General features: G+C 45.8%; 1 long non-coding RNA gene across 1 annotated transcript; it reads right to left on the reverse strand.

Moving 5' to 3' along the window:
• Positions 1 to 312: 312 nt before the first annotated feature.
• LOC142818796 (uncharacterized) lies at positions 313 to 20377 on the reverse strand. Its single transcript, XR_012896448.2, has 3 exons — positions 20251 to 20377; positions 6733 to 6858; positions 313 to 964 (listed from the first exon to the last, which is right to left on the reverse strand). It is a non-coding gene; the product is annotated as an uncharacterized LOC142818796 (long non-coding RNA).
• Positions 20378 to 21814: the final 1437 nt, after the last annotated feature.

The raw sequence follows: 21814 nt of genomic DNA on the forward strand, positions 1-21814 counted from the left end.
CTTGCCTTCCATAGCTAGCGTTTTGCTACTGCTGGCCTTTTCCCCTTTCCTCCACAAGAGCAGTGGCCTTCACTAATAGGAAGCTGTTGTTCATTGTTAGCATTGGGTTTTGCTGCTGAGAGTTGGGTTTGTTCACTTGTAATCTGTCTAGCCAGACCTTCATGTGCACCACTCTCTTGGTGGTCTAACACAGTCTATTACGTGAGCTATTGGTCCTTATCTGTCTTCACTCCGTATTAAGTGCAGGTGACAATATAATTCTTGGAATGATTTTAACTTTATTACATTAAAAGTCAGTAAATAATTTTGAAACGCCTGTTTGGATTTTCTAAATGTAATATCCACTGCAATATGCTTATTCTCAATGGGCAGTTCAGCAAACTAGCTGCCAGCTGGCGCTTGTGCTTCCTACCAAATATAGACACGTGTTCACAAGTAGGGGAACATTTTTAATGGGAATACCACCCCTAAATACTTACAACAGAGGGAAAGCTTCGTAAAAACGACAAGGGTTATATATGCGTAAAGGAAGAACTGGACTTATTGTGACAATCGGGGAAATATGTCTGTGTACAGATCAAATTCTTATTGATACTGGGGACTCCATATATGTGCCAGCCTGTGAATTCCATTTTGAAGATGGGGCTTGCTTGTCTTCTCTACATGCTCATCTCCCTATTGACCTACAACCCGCAGAAAGTGAAGGGAGAAATTCTTGTACCAGGCAGAGTACTCGGTTTGATCACCCCACATTCTCCATGTGCCAGACTGCAGAGGGAGGTGCTTCAGGACCTTTGCCTTGCAGTAAGGTGGTGGGGTAGGAGCTTCCACCCAGAAGGAACAGAGTCTCAGAGCTTCTGCAGGCATTTGTCTGAAGTCCCAAGCCACTGCAGGGGTGCCCCAGCTCTCGAACTTCTGAAAGAGTTTGGCCATCCTTGTTTTGAAGGCAAGGATCTCTCCTCACCTGTTTTAGACAGACAGAAGAAGAGATGAGTCAGATTCCACATTCCGTAGGAGAAGTCATGTTTGGAAGGGTAGAAAAGTAGCAAAGAGGGGCACATGTTTGTAGCAGCGGGGTCATGTCTAACTGCAGATCCAGCTGAGGAAGAAGAAAACTGATTGCAGACCACAGAGAGAGAGAGAGAGACACTCCAAGACTGAGTGGGGGATCTTGGCTTCTTTACAGGACTTCAGCCTAAGCCTAGAAAATAGCGAAGAGCCATGAAGAAACTGAGGCAGGGAAATGCATGCTACTGTTTTATCATTTTTTCTATATCAGTATATTCCTTGTAATAACTACAGTAAAGAACAATTGCTTTGGGGGCCCCTTTCAAAGCCCATTTGTCCGTTTGTTTGCATTGTCACGCGTCCCTGAAGAGGTGAACTGTAAACCAGGGTACTCACGAGGTTGGCGTTCTCGGAAAAGTCACGCTTAAGCCATGGGGAAGTCTGGGGCAGTGCTCAGTATTGGTGAGGGCGTCACTGGACTAGAAGAACCCCTCATTTCTGTGAAGTGGTAACAGAGAGCTTGTTCCCAAGAAATATGCCAGAAAGAAGCATAAGGATGTACGGGCCCAAATACAGCAGCCTAGTGACATATCCACAAGAGGGAGCTTACTAGGCCTGCCAGAGACATGACAAACAAGCCCAACTTTTGACATGGAGTTTAGACTAACCGGGACTCACTGGATTCCCAGTACAGGCAGTCCCCGGGTTACGTACAAGATAGGGACTGTAGGTTTGTTCTTAAGTTGAATCTGTATGTAAGTCGGAACTGGCGTCCAGATTCAGCTGCTGCTGAAACTGATCCGTTTCAACGGCGGCTGAATCTGGACGCCAGTTCTGACTTACATACTGATTCAACTTAAGAACCCCAGGCGTCCCCAAGTCAGCTGCTGCTGAAACTGACCAGCGGCTGATTCCAGGAAGCCCGGGGCAGAGCAACTCTGCCTCGGGCTTCCTGTAGTCAGCCGCTGGTCAGTTTCAGCAGCGGCTAACTTGGGGACGCCTGGGGCAGAGCAGCTCGGGTGCTGCTGGGTTGGTCCAGTAGCGCGGCCGCTCCTTGGTGCTACTGGACCAACCCAGCAGCACCCCAGCTGCTCTGCCCCTGGCGTCCTGATTCAGCCACTGCTGAAACTGATCAGCAGCGGCTGAATCAGGACTCCTGGGACAGAACAGATGGGGTGCTGCCGGGTTGGTCCAGTAGCGCCAAGGAGCGGTGCTGTGGGACCAACCGGCAGCGCCCCACCTGCTCTACCACAGGCCCCGGGCTTTGCTCCACGTCTCCCTGGTCTGCTGGGGGGGGCACTAGCTGTCCCCCCCCCCCCGCCCCCAGCAGACCAGGGAGATGCGTAGCAAAGTGGCGGAGGACCCGCGCCGGACCGTGGCGCTTCCAGATCAGCGCCGCGGTCTGGCCCGGGTCCTCCACGGCTTTGCTCAGCGTCTCCCTGGTCTGCAGACCAGGGAGACGCTGAGCAAAGTGGCAGAGGACCTGGGTCCGGACCCCCGGCTGCTTCCAGATCAGCTGGAAGTGCCGCGGGTCCGGCTGGGTCCTCCGTGGCTTTGCTCAGTGTCTCCCTGGTCTACAGACCAGGGAGATGCCGAGCAAAGCGGCAGAGGACCCGGGGCCGGACCCGCAGCCGCTTCCAGCTGATCTGGAAGCGGCCGCGGGTCCGGCCCCGGATCCTCCGCCGCTTTGCTCCCCGTCTCCCTGGTCTGCTGGGTCCCCCAGCAGACCAGGGAGACGGGGAGCAGCTTTTCTCGCCCAGGAGGAGGCGGGCGGCGGGACCAGGCATAAGTCGGATCCGCGTAACTCGGGGACTGCCTGTATTAAATAGAATTCATAAGCGGTGCGCTGAAGAGGCCCCACATTATCACAAGCCTGAAGTGTTGGAGATATCACATATGCTAATGCCTGCTTCAGTTGGTGAGGATACCTCCGGATGCACTGTGACCAGCTGCATGTTAGGCTACCTGTTAATGCACAGTGACAATAACTACAGACTATGTGTGAGTGGGAACAAGTGGCATGGCTAACACTTTTTAAAAGCCAAGCCCTATGCTACCTATAGAACAGAGATTAGCCCATGGTGAAGATCTACATTTTGGAGAAATTGAAATTTAGGCTTGAGCAAAATCATTAAGCTTCAGCTGAGACAGTGAGGCAAAATGTCTCTCTACCTTTACATTTCCCTGCTCCTGGTTCTGCCTGGGGTAATTTCAATCTCATAGTGTGGGCACTCCCAGGCTATGTCTACACTGCTGGGTTTTTTTGGCAAAAGAAATGCAAATCGCAGCTCTCATTTGCATATCTTCTGCCGAGCCTTTTTTCAGAAGAGGTTTTGCCGCTAAAAAGCCCTGTATAGACAGGGCCATTTGTCGGAAAACCCCCTTTTTCGCAAGATCCCTCATTCCTCCAAAAATGAGATATACAGGATCTTGCAAAAAAGTGTTTTTTCTGACAAATGGCCCCGTCTACACAGGGCTTTTTAGTGACAAAACCTCTTCTGAAAAAAGGCTCGGCAGAAGATATGCAAATGAGAGCTGCAATTTCCATATCTTCTGCCGAAAAAATCCAGCAGTGTAGATATAGCCTCAGAGCTGCTCTTTGGCAGAGTAAAGCCTCATGCTGCCTAAAGGACTCAGGACAAGAGAAGAGGTGAAAATAGATGGTCAAAATAGAAGGAGGAGAAAGTACTCACAACAGGGTTAATACATTGTGGCTATGTCTAGGCTGCAGGCTTCTTTCAGGAGAAGCTTTTCCAGAAGAGATCTTCTGAAAAAGCTTCTTCCAAAAGAGAGCGTCCACACTGGCCAAGCACATTGAAAAAGCGATCTCGCATTTCAGCTGTGATTACTATGGAGGGAGTGGCCACCAGGGCACCTGTATTTTTTTCCTCTTCTTTCAAAAGAACTCCCTCCTTCCCCATCCACACACACCTTTTTGTGAAATAGTGATAGAAATGTAGCCGTGTTAGTCTGGGGTAGTTGAAGCAAAATGCAGGACAATGTAGCACTTTAAAGACTAACAAGATGGTTTATTAGATGATGAGCTTTCGTGGGCCAGACCCACTTCCTCAGATCAAATAGTGGAAGAAAGTAGTCACAACCATATATACCAAAGGATACAATTAAAAAAAAATGAACAAATATGAAAAGGACAAATCACATTGCAGAACAGAAGGGGGATGCGGGGGGGTGGGAAGGGGGAGGAAGGAAGGTAAGTGTCTGTGAATTGCTGATATTAAAGGTAGGGAGAGTGGGATGTTTGTGAGTTAATGGTATTACAGGTGATAATTGGGGAAACTGTCTTGGTAATGGGTGAGAAAGTTCAAAGTCTTGTTAAGTCCTTGTTGGCAAGTGTCGAATTTTAACATGAATGACAGTTCAGAGGATTCCCTTTCAAGTGCAGATGTAAAAGGTCTTTGTAGCAGAATGCAGGTGGCTAAGTCATTTAGAGTGTGTCCTTTCTGGTTAAAGATGTCATCGATGTACCGTAGGTAGAGGAGGGGTGAAAGGGGACGGGAGTTGAGGAAACGTTGTTCTAGGTCAGCCATAAAGATGATAGCATACTGTGGGGCCATGCGTGTACCCATGGCTGTGCCGCTGATCTGGAGGTATAAGTTGTTCTCAAACTGGAAATAATTGTGGGTGAGAACAAAGTTACATAGGTCTGCTATCAGGTTGGCAGTAGTGTCCTCTGGGATAGTGTTTCTAATTGCTTGTAATCCGTCTTCATGTGGGATGTTGGTATATAGAGCTTCTACATCCATGGTGGCAAGGATGGTATTATTGGGGAGGTTATCGATGTTTTGTAGTTTCCTTAGGAAGTCAGTAGTGTCTCGGAGATAGCTGGGGGTATTGGTTACGAAGGGTTTGAGAAGAGGGTCAGCTTTGTCCACATATTCATTCTGCTGATACCATTATTGGACCTAACCAAGTGAGTTATAAGATCAAGAACACATATTCCTGCGCATCCAGAAATATAATCTATGCTATCATGTCCCGAAAGTGTCCGTCTGCTATGTACATTGGACAAACATCTCAGACACTTCGCCAAAGGATTAATGCCCACAAAACAGATATCAGACAAGATCACAAAGAGAAAACAGTTTCTTGCCACTTTAACCAGAAAGGACACTCTCTAAATGACTTAGCCACCTGCATTCTGCTACAAAGACCTTTTACATCTGCACTTGAAAGGGAATCCTCTGAACTGTCATTCATGTTAAAATTCGACACTTGCCAACAAGGACTTAACAAGACTTTGAACTTTCTCACCCATTACCAAGACAGTTTCCCCAATTATCACCTGTAATACCATTAACTCACAAACATCCCACTCTCCCTACCTTTAATATCAGCAATTCACAGACACTTACCTTCCTTCCTCCCCCTTCCCACCCCCCCACATCCCCCTTCTGTTCTGCAATGTGATTTGTCCTTTTCATATTTGTTCATTTTTTTTAATTGTATCCTTTAGTATATATGGTTGTGACTACTTTCTTCCACTATTTGATCTGAGGAAGTGGGTCTGGCCCACGAAAGCTCATCATCTAATAAACCATCTTGTTAGTCTTTAAAGTGCTACATTGTCCTGCATTTTGCGTTTTGTGAAAGAGCTCTTTCGGAAAAAGGCTTCTTCTTCATAGAAAGAGGGTTACCAATATCAGAAAAACCCCTCTGTTTTCAATTTTTTTTTTGAAAGACTGTGATTGCAGTGTAAGTGTATTTTTTCAGAAAAACAGTCGTTTTTCCAAAAAAACTCTGTAGTATAGACATAGTCTGGGGCACCAGGGCATAAGCAAGAAGGATAAAGCAGGAGTGATTCCATTGGCTGACTCCAGGCCTGGCCACCTGATCCATATTGCAATTTGGACTGCAGCTTGTGAAACCTGAGTTAAACCCAGAAGTGATGGCAGCTCTGGAGCTGGACTGTGCGTCTAGCAATGCTCATTCTAAAAGAGGTCTGCCAGATTGGATTTGGTTTGGGCATCTTTCAAGCACACACAAGTCATCTATTGAAAGAGGACGTGCTATTCTTCCTTGCTACCTTCAGTGTGGCTTACAGTCAATTTGATATTGCTTTGAAAGCATCTAGCATTTAAATCTGTCTGGTTCTCCATTATGAGCTGTTACTGTATCTTTCCATGATGAATCAGAAAGCTTGGAGGTTGTGGGAACGGGTGGCACATTGACAGGAGTTTCTTAATTTCTAGCTCCTCCACAGGATCCTCCCACTTCCTGCATCAGGCTGAACATCCTCCAGACAGCCTGGTCAATATGCAGGAGGCCTTGGGCTTCTATGTATTTGTACAACATCCAGCGGCAGAAGGTCCCAAACCTCAACTGAGGTTGCTGCCACAATGTAAGGGTATGTCTACACTAGCTCATTAATTTGAGGTAGGTAGGCAAATCAAGGAACCGGGGTTACAAATGAAGCCCGGGATTTAAATATCCCGGGCTTCATTTGCATGTTCCCGTCTCGCTGCCATTTTTAAATCCCCCTTAGTCCAAATGAACCGCTCATGGCTACACGTGGCAGCTTAAAGTTAATCCGGACTTAATGAGCTAGTGTAGACATACCCTTGGTTATTACAGAGGAGAGCAGGGAGTCAAGGAGAAGAAACTTAAACTGCCTGGGGACTTTTAGGAAGATAGATCAGATTTACTATTAGAATTTAGCCAGGACTCAAGAGTCCTTGCTCTTCTTGAAAACACACAGTGAAATACCCTTTTGCTAAGGCTCCGCTTTCCTTCCATTACTGCAGGCCTCCTGTCCCTCCGAGGAGCGTCATCAATTCAGAAAGACACCTGCTGCTGGTCAGCCTCGGAGCAGGTTTCCTGAGAGTCTCCTCACTATTAAAAAGAGGAAAGAATCCATCTTCACCCCAGGGTACCAGATGCAGGCACTAACTTAAAAGGTATCAATCCCATACTATGTTCCCACTTGCCCCTAGCACACACCTTGAGTCATTGCCCTGCTCTTGCCTTTGCTTTACCCTATGGCACAATTTTATCAGCTTCCTGTTAAAAATTACAAATTCCCAGTATCCAACCATTCTCCTGCCCTCGGCATAATGGCATATGTGCTCTTTGGAGCTTCCTCAAGTGAGCTATTCTGAGACCTGCTCACAAAATATATGGCTTTACAGCCTGTCTGAGCCTCTGCAGCAAGCACGAACACTAGATTTTCAAATCTAATCTCGTTTTTGATTAAATTTTTTCTCTCTCCCATTTGTAATCTGACTTGGTGATGTGATTGGTGCAGCTCAGTATAAATATATGCTTTAGAATTAAACTGGCTCAGCAATCTTGACAATGATTTCTCAGAAATTAAGCTGGGACAATTTGTTTGGCTGAAGCAGACTCATTTGAAACATATTGGATGGAAAGGCTATAAAAGAATAGCCCTGGAACAGAGCACACTAATAAATATTATCAGTGGTCATTAGCTCATTCATGTCTGGTTTCAAGGGTACCAGGAAGATCTCAGTGACCATATGCTGCCCTCTGGCAGCATGCAGGAACTGTACGTTATACAAAAAGGTTGCGAAACACTGTGCTACACCAAGTGCAAACCAGACATAGCGATCCAGTCAGATAACACATGAGGCTCGTCTACACTGGCCCCTTTTCCGAAAGGGGCATGCTAATTTCACAGGTCGTAATAGGGAAATCCACGGGGGATTTAAATAAAAATGTCCGCCGCTTTTTTCCGGCTTTTAGAAAAGCCGGAAAAGAGCGTCTACACTGGCCCCGATCCTCCGGAAAAAAGCCCTTTTCCGGAGGATCTCTTATTTGAAGTAGGAATAAGAGATCCTCCGGAAAAAGGCTTTTTTCCGGAGGATCGGGACCAGTGTAGACGCTCTTTTCCGGCTTTTCTAAAAGCCGGAAAAAAGCGGTGGACATTTTTATTTAAATCCCCCGCGGATTTCCCTATTACGACCTGTGAAATTAGCATGCCCCTTTCGGAAAAGGGGCCAGTGTAGACATAGCCATGGTGTCTCTTCAGCATACAACAAGACTTGTTGGAGTCACTTTCATGAAGCATTCGGTGCTCACATCAGTGCCTATAGGAACAGGGCTGGGATAACAAGAATAAGCCCACCAAGCAATGGCCCAGATGGTCAGCTGTCAAAGAGGCACACGCTGCTCAACACAGCAAAAAAGTGCCAGAATTGTCCTACTGCACTCTCTTTATTGTAGGCCCACTGCAAAATGAATTTGTTCCCTGGGATAATTTATCACATCCTGAAGGCCTCATTAAATCAGATCAGCTTCAATAGTCGCAAATGGCCACCATGAGAGCCAGTGATAGCCTGGGCACTGTCTGGCCACAGCCACACCTCCTTCCCTAGCTTGAGGGAGGGAGACTTTGCACAGTCTATGTCAAAGGACCCTCTCCACTGTTGCCTTCCACCTGTGGCTGGCTTCCCTGGCTCTGGGGCTGCATTTACCTTGACAGCATGGTATGTAGCAGCCTTAATACAAGTGAAAATTGGAGCCAGTATCTTTAAGGTAATGCATATTTCTAAGGGTTGCAATTTAGAGTCCCTCTGAAAGAACATCTAATTGGGACCCCTTGTGTTCATAACTCTCTAATGGAAGGACAGTAAAACTCCAGTTGTCTGGCATCCAGTGGTCCGGCACTCCTGATAGTCTGGCACCACCTGGAACCCAGAAGTGCTCCAGGCAGCTGGACAATTGGAGCTGCTCTGCCCCGGGCTTCGCCAAGTCAGCCGCTCGTCAGTTTCAGCAAAGGCTGACTTGGGGACGTCTGGGGCTGGGGTGCTGTCTGGTTGGTCCCACCGCGCCGCCCCCCCATTCTTTCCCAACCCACCCTAGACCCCTCATAATCCCCCCTTCCGATAGTCCAGCATAATTGATAATCTGGCACCCCCTGGGTCCTAAAGGTGCCAGATTATCGGAAGTTTACTGTATTACGGGGATGCTTAAATTCTATAACAAACTAAACACTTAGGATACGTCTACACAATAGAGCTAAAGTTGGAATAAGCTACGCAACTTCACCTCCATCAATTGCGTAGCTGAAGTTGGAATAGCTTATTTCAGCTTTTGGCGCTGTCTACACAGCAGGCAGTCAAAGGGAGAACACTCTTCCTTTGACTTCCCTTACTCCTCATGAAATGAGGGGAACAGGAGTAGGAGTAAGAAGTCCTCCAGCTTGACATTATGTCTAAATAAAGGCTGGTAGTGTAAACATGCTCTTTCTTATTTTGGGATTACATGAGTTATTCTGAAATAATGCTGCTGTGACCTTACTATGTTATTTTTGCTTTCCATAACCCTGCATGTCCTAAACAAAGGAATGTTGTGTTACTTTTTTGCCTTGTTTCTGATGTAGATTGAGCCAGGTAACATATCAGAGGACAATGAAAAGGAGATCTACATAGAAGGTAAGCAAAACCATCAAGCTAGATGAACAACTAGGAAGACTGCTTAAAAATCACAATGGGAGATGCATCCTGCCCCCAAGGAGGCCTTCCAACACTTGAAACAAAAACAAATGACATTGGGAAATGCAAGAAAGGCAGAAAGCCATTTTGGGGTCTATCACCTATAGGACAAAAAGTAAGCCGCACCCTATAAGCGCAGGAAAAGTGGATCCTCTTGATCTAAAAGCAAAGTAGTTGTAACTGCCTATAGAAGAGAAACCTGACAAGAAAAGCAGTGTAACCCACTGAAGTTCAGTTTTAGTCACTAAAAAGCATTTCTTGTTTTACTTGTAGCCATATCGATTCCCTCTCATCTTAAATATTATTACTTACGCATTGGTTCTGTGGAAATAAACTTACTCTTGATTTATCACAAACTATCTCATTGGCGTAGTCGGCAGGATTTACACGCCATTGCTATATGACAAAGAATTGCACTCCAAGCATTGATTCACTAGATTTTAAAGGGCTTTTCAAGTGAGAAAGCTGAGAACAGTCAAAGAAAGGTCACTGTTTTATTATGTTCTATTTGTTTATTTTGGACGAGGAGATTGAACAGAAGGAATTTTAAAATGAACAGTAGCAAAGCAACTGCAAAATTAGAACTGGCCAGATTAGAGGGTGATCAGAAAGCTAAAGAACAGGAAGATGCAAAAGCAGCACAGGAACACCAAAAACAAGATGAAGTGTGGGAATGCCAAGCATGAGGAATAGGCCAGAGAGCCAAAGTGACACAGCACAGAAGCACCCAGTGTAATAGGAGAGATGGTGATACAGCCCCTTACTGGGATAGGTGGTCTTCCATTTGCTCATTCAGCTCTACCTTTATATTCTCTTAAACACTCTGTCCTCCCTCTAATTCTCTTTCTTTCTGTCCCACCAGTCTTCAATATCATAGGCTATGTCTAGACTGCAAAGAAAAGTCTGAAAACGATATGCAAATTGTGAATCGCAATTTGCATATCGTTTTCCGCTTTTTCCCCATAAGAGGCTTTTCCAAAATTGGCGTGTCTACACAGGGCCAAATTTCGTACAAACCTCCTCTTTCAGAATAGCCCTTCCTCATACAATGCGGAATACAGGGATGCTGAAAGACGCATTCCTTGAATGTGGCATAGCTTTTCTGGGATACCGAAAAGCTCTAGCTCTGCAGCGTAGACATAGCCTTACTCTTCTCAATCACACCACACACAAACACATGGACTTCTGACCTGCCACACACCACTCACCTGTCTACTAAAGCACCATAAACAAGCTGCTCCAGGACTTCACTAAGCTTCCAACACTCATACAGATTCACCCATGCTAAATTAGAGAGGAAGATCCAGGTTAGGTCTCCACTAAAGTGGCATCACACAACCTTCATTTGTTGGTTTAGATTTTTTTTCTCCTATTCATCAGGATCACTTGTGTCTGATATTTGTAGAACCTAAATGAATCCACTCTCCTCTAATTACCTGTGACCCAGGTTCCATAAAAAGGACAATATGTTATTATCACTGAAGCCTTGAGCATCTGGCTACCTGCTTCAGACACAGACTGGAGCATGGTAAAACAACATGAAAATTCCTAGGTGAGCATGGAGGAGTTAAAAAAAAAAAAAAAAAAAAAAAATCGCTGCCCATCCAGAGAAGCAAGCTACCAAATAGAGCTGAGTGATTTATTCAATATTTCAGTGGCTGAAACAAAAACCCTCAACATTTTAATTTAGGGTCAAACATGATGTTTTGGTCAACCCTAAGTTAATTTTTGGTTTAGGTTCCATCTACATTCAAGCTGAGAGAATACTTTCTAAATTGGATAGCTGTATGTGCACCTGCCTTGCTAGGTAGCTACAGTGTGCAAAATGGCAGGATGGGCTAGCTACCCAGCTGAGTACCCGACTCTCAGGCGGGATTGTTCTTGGGGCAGCAAAACCTCTATTTTTGTGCACTAACTTGAATAAATCTAAGCCTTTGACAACTATCTGAGCTGTAAATTATACCTGCAGCTTGAATGCACACAACTGTCTGTTTAATTTCCAGGTGTTTTTGTAAGGGTTTTTTTTTGGGGGGGGGGTAACTAAATAAGTTTCAAAATCAAACATGATTTCAAAATAAACAGTCAAAACATTGTTATGAAAATATTAAAACTAAGCTTGTAAGCCTTTAAAAAAATCATATTTTTCAATCAGTGAGGAATAGGGGAGTGCTGGCCAGCATTCGGTGACTCAAGGGTTAAACTCAGATAACTAGGGGGTGTTTGCAGGGAGCCAGGACAGCCAATGGAAAAAAGGTGTGGAAATTTAAATGGAAAGATATACCTGACTGCTGTTTTTCTTTGTGTGAGTTTTAAGCTAGAAGCTGAGGAAACAAGATGAATTGAACCAGGCAGAACTACCATGCCTACAAGGAATATGGGCATAGAAATGGACTAAGCCTTGAAGCACAGATCATGAGTAGATAGGGAAAATGTATATTTAGTTGTGATTGGGTTATTTTCTTTGTTTTTTTGCTTGGTTAAATGTCTTATGTGCCCCCCACTTCAGTGTATGTAAGTTGTACTCAGAAGGTATGTCTAGACTACATCCCTCTGTTGCCAGAGGGATGTAAATTAGATATACTGACATTGCAAATGATGTGGGGATTTAAATCTCTTCGTTTGAATAAAAATGTCCACCACATTTTGCCGAGTCAGCAGTTTGTCAGCAAAAATTGGCTGTCAAGATGGGGATCAGGCGACAAAGAAAGCCTTTGTCGGCCGATCCCTAATGCCTTGTAAAATGGGGTTTACAGGATTGGCTGACAAAGGCTTTCTTGACAGCTTTTTGCCGACAAACTGCTGACTTGGCAAAATACAGTGACCATTTTTATTCAAATGAAGCATGGGACATTTAAATCCTCACTTCATTTGCAATGTCGGCAATGTCTGGGTCTAGACATACCCAGAGATAGCATTTTTCTCTGTTGTAATCTGTTCTTTTCTCAGTTGCTCTAACACCTAGCAACCAGGTATGCTTTATCAAGTATATCTTTTGGTGTTTGTTAATAAAATCCCTATTTTTAAGGTGATGATTTGATTCTTGTGTCCTGGAAGGTAACAGGAGGTCTCTGTATGAATGCCTAAGACTGAAAGGTCAGCTATCAGAGATTGCAGTTTGCTTTCTCTTTTTTTCTTCAAGCTCTCTCATGGTAAAAGAGCTTGGGGGTACCCTTCTGGAAGAAGTCCAAGAGCTTCTTCTTGGGTATAAGAATAAGGGTTATTTTTACACTCGATGGTGACGACCTATTTCCCAAGGCCAGGGAATCTGTAACCTTGGAGAATTTAAGCAGATGTTTATAGAGGGAAGGTATTTAAGGTCTCTTGTGGGTCCCCACCTTCTACTCGGAGTGCCAAAGTGGGATACAGCCTTGATATAGCCTAAGCTATTTCCTGAATTTGACCAGTATTTTTCACTGATTTTGGTTGAGTGGAAACATTTGAGTGAATAGGCTATTTAAATTATTCCAGAGCTTCTAACAAATTAAGCCCTTGAAATCACATCTCTTTTGCAAAGCCCACAAAAAAAAATCAATTGTCAATTTGAAAACGTATCAGCCATGCTGCTTATCATCCCTCTTTCTTCAGTTTCCCAGGGCATCACATCTTCTAGGTCTGCTTTGACCATACAATGTTCACCACAAGAATTATCTGTCTAGTATATGTTGCCAAGGAGAATGTCATTACCGCTCAAGTAAATAATCATGAGCCATTGCACCATTTGGAATTCTAAGACATAGGAACACATCCACCAAAATATTAGGGAAAGGCAAGAAAGCCTCCAGAAAATGTCTAACAAGCCATAAGAGCATTTTCCTTATGCCCATCAGAAATTAATCCTCAAGTGTAGGTAACTATGCCATCTTAACTAGGAAGAAACCGTGCAAAAACTACAATGCACAAATCAGACAGAATTCTCATTGCGAAGTCAGACAATGCTTCAGAGAAAGACACAGCTCTGCAGCAGAGTTAATGAGGTCAGATTCCCCAAACAGCCCACAACTCTGAGCAGTGAAAATTGGAAAAGCCTTTGCTGCTGCCAGGACAGATCTGCTAAGCAAGGGCTAACTTTCCTGTCAGCTAGGGCCCTGCTGCTCTTCCTTTTGTTCTTTGCCTAGTAGGCATAAGGGTCCTGAATGAGGGCATGACTAGGGCACTTTTGGAACAACAGCAGCCACAGAGCTAGCCAGGAACTGCAGAGAAGCTGAATGCAGAGAGGAAACCCAAGGAGCTGCATATGGAAAAGGCCATGACTGATGGATGGTACAGCTGGCTGCAGCTCTGGGTGTCACGTCTGGCGTAGCAACAGTAACTGGGCAGAGAACCAGTGCAGAGGGATCTCAATGAGAGACACTATGCACTTTCTTGCAGGAGCACTTAGTTTGTGGCAAGTAGGGAGCTGGGGAGTGGGATGGGATCGGATGCCAGAGGAAGGCTCTGGCTGGGAGGTGCTTACCTTAGGTGGCTCCCAGCCAGTAACCCAACGGGGACCCTGAGGCAGGTTCCCCGCCTGCTGCAGCCTGAGGCTGGTCAAAATGACTGAAAGCTCCCTCTAGGTGCCACTCTGGGGGGTGCTGGGGAGACTGTGTGCTGCCCCCATCTTCAGGCCAATCATTGAAGCTCCCTTTGGATGGTTTCCAGCTAATGGGAGATACAACAATTGGCCTGGGGGTGGGGGTAGCATGTAAAGTCTCCCCCCTTCCCCTGCCAGGCGTGCATGGCACCTAGAAGAAGCCACCAGCCATTTCGAGCAGCCTCAGGATGCAGCAGGCAGAGAGCCTGCCTCGGGGTCCTGGCAGATCAGGCCACAGACTGGATTCAATGGCCATATCTTGCCCACCCCTGCTTAGACACTGCCATTATACAGGACTGAGTGCCTCCATTTGTTCTACTCCGGGCAGTCCAATTCTAATTCCTCTACTATCATCTCAGCTTTGGTGGCCTGGTGATCTAGACATTTAGCAGCCTCTTCTAGTGTAGGGAAATTGCAACTGCTTCCTCAATAATTAATTGGAGGCACTGCTGGATACAAGACAGATGGACTAATTTAGACTTAGTGAAATTCCTTTGACATCAGTGAGGTGATAGGTCATTACACCAAGGGTGAATTTGGTGTATAGTTCTATTTTCATTTTCAGTTCTTTTTAATGCTACTTAGACTTTTTCTTGCTGTCTTTTAAAATGGAGTAAATTTAGGTCAAACAAGATTCCTAGTATCTTGTTATAGTAAATCTCTCTTCCACCCTGGACAGAGGTAGTCAGAAAGAAACTTACCTTTAATTGAAAATGGCAATGAAATGTATAACCGTTTCCAATGGCCTGATCCAGTGTAAAACCTGACTAACATACTAATATTTCTTTACAGTGTTGTTTATATAAAAATCTGCTATACAAACAATAGGTTAGGTTGATCATTTATATTTTTCCTGGCTATTTCACACCGTTAGAAATACTAATGTGTTCTTTCTCTATTTAACATATGTACTCCCAACTAAGTATTTTTCCCTGTTCATATATAATAGCTTAGGGCATGTCTACACCGTAGGGGAAAAGTTGAATTAAGAAACAACTTCAGATACATCAACTGTGTAGCTGAAGTTGAAATAGCTTAATTTAGATTTTGTCTACACAGCAGGAAGTTTTCCTTCCACTTCCCTTGCTCCTCATGAAATGAGGGTTACAGAAGTCGGGGTAAGAAGTCTGCCATCCTGAAATTATTTTGAAATAACAGATTGTTGTGTAGATGTGCACTTTGTTATTTCGAAATAATGCTTCAGTGTAGACATCCCGCTAGAGATCACAGCAGGTTCCCTTGCATTCTGAGCAGTGAAGGGGGCAGCATACTAACAAACTGGTGTGGAGAACTAGAGTTGTACTTAACAGATTAAATTGCACGAGAAGACTTGGACTCTTGGTACACTTGAATTTCAATGCCACCTACCCTCCAAAAAAGTTCTGAAGTGTCCAGATTGTTTATTTTATGCTCTCAGGCCTACATTTTCAAAAATCAAGCTTCATTGTATGGGAACAATTGACATAGGAAATTTTTGCACTCACAGAATTTGTAGGTGTCTAAAATACACACCTAACTGCATATTCTGGAAGGTTACAAATGGTTTGGGTGGAAATGGATTACTGGGCAATTGAATGCCAGGAAAGCAACCAATAATGCATGAGAAATACCAATTGGCACAGGGCTCCTTACTTACGTGATGCTATTACTGTATATGAAGTCTGTCTGGCTGAGGTGTGACAGTGCTGTTAGTGACAGCCAGGACAAGAGCAGTTCTTTCAAACCCCGTTGGAGCTTATTCAGATTGTGTGTTCCTTGAGGCAGGGGACATGTCTGTGCTCCATTCTACATTATTTATTTGATTATTAATCAAACTGACTTAAGCTGCACACAAGATTTATAACATTAATAACCTGAGCCTGGGACCAGTTAGCTCCACCTCCCTAGTGCACAAGTGAAGACTTGCCCTGAATCACAGCTAGCTTGCTACAGAATCACCTCACAAGCCAGACCATCCCACTGCACACATGCTTCCCACTCTTCACTTCCCCACCCTGCCCGGTACCAAGTGGTGGGATCTCTTACCACCAGTAGAAGGTGGGGAGCCCAGGTGGGCCAGTCTCTCTTGGTTCTGTGGCCTGCTGGGGACATCAGCTCGAGAATCCTCCATGCTGCTTTGAGCACGGGCATGTACTTGGAGTGGTTCACCCCTGTTCCTGTCACTTGCCCCTTCTGAGGTGTGAGGGAGACCTGACATGTCTATCTCGAGTGCGCCAGGCTACAGCTCCTCTTTCGGCTCTTCCAGAACTCCTTGTTGAAGTTCTGGCTGCACTTCTCTCATCCATTAATTTATGCACACCCCATCCATAGCCCCACAAAGGTGCAGGACCTCCTTGTCAGCCTCCTCCTGGCTATAGCCAAGATGGCAATTTATAAGACCAGGGAGCAGAGGTTGGCTGAGGGAGGGTCCTGCGACTGTGGGGCTTATTTCCACTCCTGTATCCCTTCAAGTATCCAGGCAGAGTTCTACTGGGTGGTGTTTGCTGGCTGTCTCTTGACATTTGAGGAGCAGTGGGCATTGTCTGGGGTTCTCTGCTGGGCGTCCCCATGTGGCTCCCTCATTTTGACCCTATGACCTTGTAATAAGCCCGGAACAATAACATGATCTCCTGCTGACCTGGGAGAGGAAGCGTCCTTTTAAACCCCTTGGTGAGCAGGTGCAGCAGCACCTAGCCCGCCCACAGGAAGTCAGAGGGCAGGTCTAGGACTATAAGAGCTACATGCTCAGTCAGAGCTGGGCAGCTGACCCGAGCAGATGCCTGGCCTCAGCTCCCACAGCAAAGGTCTCAGCCATGTTGCTCCCAGCCGGAGGACTGGATTGGGCCACCAAGACTCCTGCCAACCCCTGAGCCCTGGCCCAGGCTACTGAGACACTGGCTGCCACCTGAACCCACACCGAACCCTCCGGGACCCTTGCTAAGCACAGATGACCCTCCCCCACCTCCCATCCCTCCCTTTTGGTGGCAGGTTCCCCCCTGCAGGGCCAAAACCCCTATGCTTGTCAGCTCTCCAGGAGTGAGGAGACCTGACACTTACAAGGCTGGAACCTGGCAGGAGCTTTGAATATTGGTATTCCCTGTTTGCCTGATGTCCCGATCCTGGGCTGGGCCATAGGGGGCTGTTGCTTGGCAAATGGCTCGGCCAAGGTGTGCCTCACAGACTTGTGGGCACTTTAGGGAGACAACAGTGCCCCCCCCTCCTACCTCCGCTGACTGAGGACCCTTTACAGAGTGCCAGAGTGGGGGAACATCCCTGACATACCATCTTTGCCCATGAGAGCTCAGGATTTACACAATACTGCTGAATAATAATCATTTCCTTAATAAAAAGAGTGAAGGCTGCATTATTTAACAGTAACACAGAGAGTGAACATTAATCTTAACATTGAAAAAGTATTGTTTGTACTGGATGGAGAAAATTTCATGTCTGAGGAAGTTCTCTCTATTGTCTCTGGATCAGTCACTTCTGTAAGTGTCACAAGTCTTTAGAATCATAGAATCAAAGGGTATGTCTACACTTGCCCCCTAGTTCGAACTAGGGAGGCAAATGAAGCATACCGAAGTTGCTAATGAAGCGTGGGATTTAAATATCCCGCGCTTGATTATCATATTCGCGGCCAGTCGCCATTTTAAAATGCTGGTAGCCCAAATTAACTCGCCGTGTGTAGACGCGGTAGTCTGATCCAAAACCCTTCCCTCGAATTAACTGTTAATTTGAGGGAAGGATTTTGGATCGGACTACCATGTCTACACGCGGTGAGTTAATTTGGGCTACCGGCATTTTAAAATGGCGACCGGCCGTGAATATGCTAATCAAGCACAGGTATTTAAATCCCACGCTTCATTAGCAACTTCGGTATGCTTCATTTGCCTCCCTAGTTCGAACTAGGGGGCAAGTGTAGACATACCCATAGAGCTGGAAGAGACCTCAGGAGGACATCAAGTCCAGTTCCCTGCCAAGGCAGGACCAATCCCAACTAAATCAACCCAGCCAGGGCTGTGTCAAGCCAAGACGTAAAAACCTCTAGGGATGGAGATTCCACCACCTCACTAGGGAATCCATTCCAGTGCTTCACCACCTTCCAAGGGAAATAGTTTTTCCTAATATCCATCCTAGACATCCCCCACTGTAACTTGAGACCATTGCTCCTTGTTCTACCATCCTAAGAACAGCCTCTCTTTATCCTCTTTGGAACCTCCCTTCAGGAAGTTGAAGGCTGCTATCAAATCCCCCCTTAATCGTCTCTTCTGCAGACTAAACAAATCCAAAATGGATTCACCAAGGGCAAGTCATGCCTGCCCATTCTGAATAGCTTCTATGAGGAGGTAACTGGTTCTGTGGACATGGGGAAGGTGGTAGACATGATATACCTTGAGTTTAGCAAAGTTTTTGATACAGTCTCCCACAATATTCTAGCCAGCAAGTTAAGGAAGTATGGATTGGATAAATGGACTGTAAGGTGGACAGAAAACCATCTAGATTGTCAGGCCCAACAGGTAGTGATCAATGTCTCGTTGGCAGTTAGTTTCAAACGGTGTGCCCCAAGGATCAGTTCTAAGGCCAGTTTTCTTCAACTTCTTTATTAATGACCTGGATGAGGGGATGGATTGCGCCTTCAGCAAGTTTGCAGATGACACTAAGCTGAGCTAGGGGGAGAGGCAGATACATTGGAGAGCAGAGATAGGATCCAGAATGACCAAGACAAATTGGAGGATTGGGCAAAAAGAAATCTGATGAGGTTCAACAAGGACAAGTGCAGAGACCTGCACTTGGGAGGGAAGAATCCCAAGCATTGTTACACGCTGGGGACTGACTTGCTAAGTAGCAGTTCTGCAGACAAGGACCTGGGGATTACGGTGGATGAGAGGCTGGATATGAGTCAACAGTGTGCCCTTGTAGACAAGAAGGCAAACAGAATATTAGGTTGCATTAAGAGGAGCATTTTCAGCAGATCTAGAGAGGTGATTATTCCCCTTTATTCAGCTCTATTAAGGCCACATCTGGAGTATTGTGTTCAGTTCTGGACCCCCCTCCCGCTACAGAAAGATGTGGACGCATTGGAGAGGGTCTGGCAGAGGGAGACCAAAATGATTAGGGGGCTAGAGAACATGACCTATGAGGAGAGGCTGAGGGATTTGGCCTTATTGAGGCTGCAGAAGAGAAGGATGGGGAGGGGGATTTGATAGCAGCCTTCAACTTCCTGAAGGGAGGTTCCAAAGAGGATGGAGAGAGGCTGTTCTCAGTGGTAACGAATGACAGAGTGAGGGGCAATGGTCTCAAGTTGCAGAGGGGGAGGTCTAGGTTGGATATTAGGAAAACCTACTTCACTAGGAGGGTGGTGAAGTACTGAAATGGGTTCTCTAGGGAGGTGGTAGAATCTTCATCCCTACAGGTTTTTATGTCCTGACTTGACAAAGCCCTGGCTGGGATGATTTAGTTTGGGCTGGTCCTGATTTGGCTAATCAGATTAGTCAGGCACTACTTGCCCTTCATGAATCCATGTTGACTATTCCTGATCACTTTCCCCTCATCTAAGTGCTTCAAAATAGATTCCTTACAGATTTTTCAAGCAAAAAAAACCAAACCACAAAATAGTCTCTCTACTTTTTACTGGGAAACACTGTGTTAGAGCAAACAAGCAATGCAGAGCCAGTCATTTGCATGTCAGTGCAGAAGAGGGACAGTTTCTCCTTGCTGCTGGGTGACTGTAGTTGCCTAATAGGAACAACAAAGTTGCTAATGAAATGAAGCTGTATTTGATCATGTTTATATGCAACTAGCAGGCAGTGTAAAGTCAAGGTTTTGACCACTAAAGATTTCTGGGAACAGTCTTTAAATACAGCTATGGTAAGCCTGGGATTGTTGTCCAGTTCCAAGGCAGAGTGAGTGTCTTAGAGACTGGTGCATGCTCTGCAATGGAATAGATTCACCGTTCATCAAGAATCATCACTATTGTGCCAACACACAAACATATTTCAACTCACTTTGTATATAATGGACTATTGTACATTTGGATGCCCTTATTGCAGATGGCAACCTCTGCTGTCCTTACAAATCAACCCCTACCTGGTGTCAAGGAGGCAAGCCCCCACCATGCCTCAGTGCCCCCTGACTGCCCTCATCTAGCCCCTCTCAGGGCAAGTTACAGTCTGTATGGGTTGCTCATCATTGGCAACAGGTTGTCTCCACTGCTCTTCGTACCTAGTCAGTCTCCTGATCCACCTGCAAACCAGGGTTTTGTCTCCAGCCCATAGCCAGGGGGAGTCTTGGCTGGCCCTCTTCCAGCCTTTGCTGGCTATCCCCAGCTTGTCTCCCTCCTAGGAACTCCTGTTTCCTCTGCAACCAGCCCTCCACTGGCTCCCCCTTTAAGGGAACTGTGCTTCTCTATTTATAGCTGTCAGCTGGGCCCTTCCTCGCTCTAATGGCTTCAGCTGGCCCCTCCAGGCAAACTGTGCTTCACTAAATAGCTGCCAGCTGGGCTCTCACTAGCCACTCTGTTACCAGCCCTAGCTCAGGGCCTGAGTCCTGGTCTTAAAGGGCCAGTGCAGGGCAGGCGCCCTGTCACACCTGGTCTGATGCAAAGCTCCTTTAAAAAGCATTGAAGTAAAGAAGGTGTTACTTTTTTCAGCTGAGTAGTTTCAGATCCTTGTTTATTCTAGAAGCTCCAGTCCAAGGCCATGAAAACTATTACATGTTGTTGTATCAAAGAAACTGATCTTAAAAGCAAATCTTCACTTATTTCACACACTGGAGAACAGAAGACTAGATATACCGAATCGGCTGCCATAGTCCAGATACAGGTAACTAGAGACGAGTAATTTTGTTCTTTAACATAAATTACATCCCAGCATGTGTTGTGACCCTGAAATTTACAGGTTAATCCGGGGCAGGCGGGTCACAGCTAGGGTGAGATCTGAAAGGAACTCCCAGGTGCTATAGCAGGTGTGTGCAATGAGTGGCCCAAATGCTAAACACGGTTCACCAGTATTAGCCCCTGGTGGGCCTTCAGTGCTTTATTTATCTGTGTGTTTGCAGGAACAGCCACTTGCAGCTCCTGTTGGCCACGGATCGCTATTCCTGCTTCATCCCATCACCGGCTGCCTCTGTTCTTAGTCAATGGGAGCTGTGGGAAGTGCTGGCCCAGTCTGTGCTGCTTCCTGAAGCTTCTATTGGCCAGGAATGGCGATCCTCAGCCAATAGGAGGTGCGAGAGTCCGTTCCTGCACACTTGCAGGTGAATAAAGTGCTGGCAGCCTGCCATGGGCTAAGCCCATCCCGTCCTTAGGCTGCTTATTGCCTACCCCTTCCTATGGGAATTACCCTAGCATTGGACATTTCACCCTGAAGCGATAGCCTAGCATTACATGAAGAGTCAATGTGCTATTGGCAGCCTTTCAACTGAGATCAACTCACTGGCCATGAGAGATTCCAAGAGCAGCGGGGTTAACCAGAATCAGCTGACATACTTTTCACAGTTCTGCAGTTCCCCACTGTAGTTAAATCTGACCTCCAGAAACAACCATTTTGCAGTTGCCCTGGACTTACTCCTTTTGCAAGTAAATCAGGGCTTTGCCTCACCATTTATGCAACAGGAGAAGCTCAGTGTCTGACTGTTTCTACAATTGTGTTTCTCTCTCAAACGAGGGGTATGGAGTCAGTAATCCAGCCACTCTGCTGCCCAGTACCTGTCCTGTCTGGTATAAAAGACACTCAGTATAAATAATGATTTGTGGTGCTCCACCAAGTTATACCCTTCCATACCCCGC

Source organism: Pelodiscus sinensis, chromosome 17 (genome assembly GCF_052426305.1).
Source record: "Pelodiscus sinensis isolate ZL-2025 chromosome 17, ASM5242630v1, whole genome shotgun sequence".
Classification (NCBI taxonomy): Eukaryota; Metazoa; Chordata; order Testudines; family Trionychidae; genus Pelodiscus; species Pelodiscus sinensis.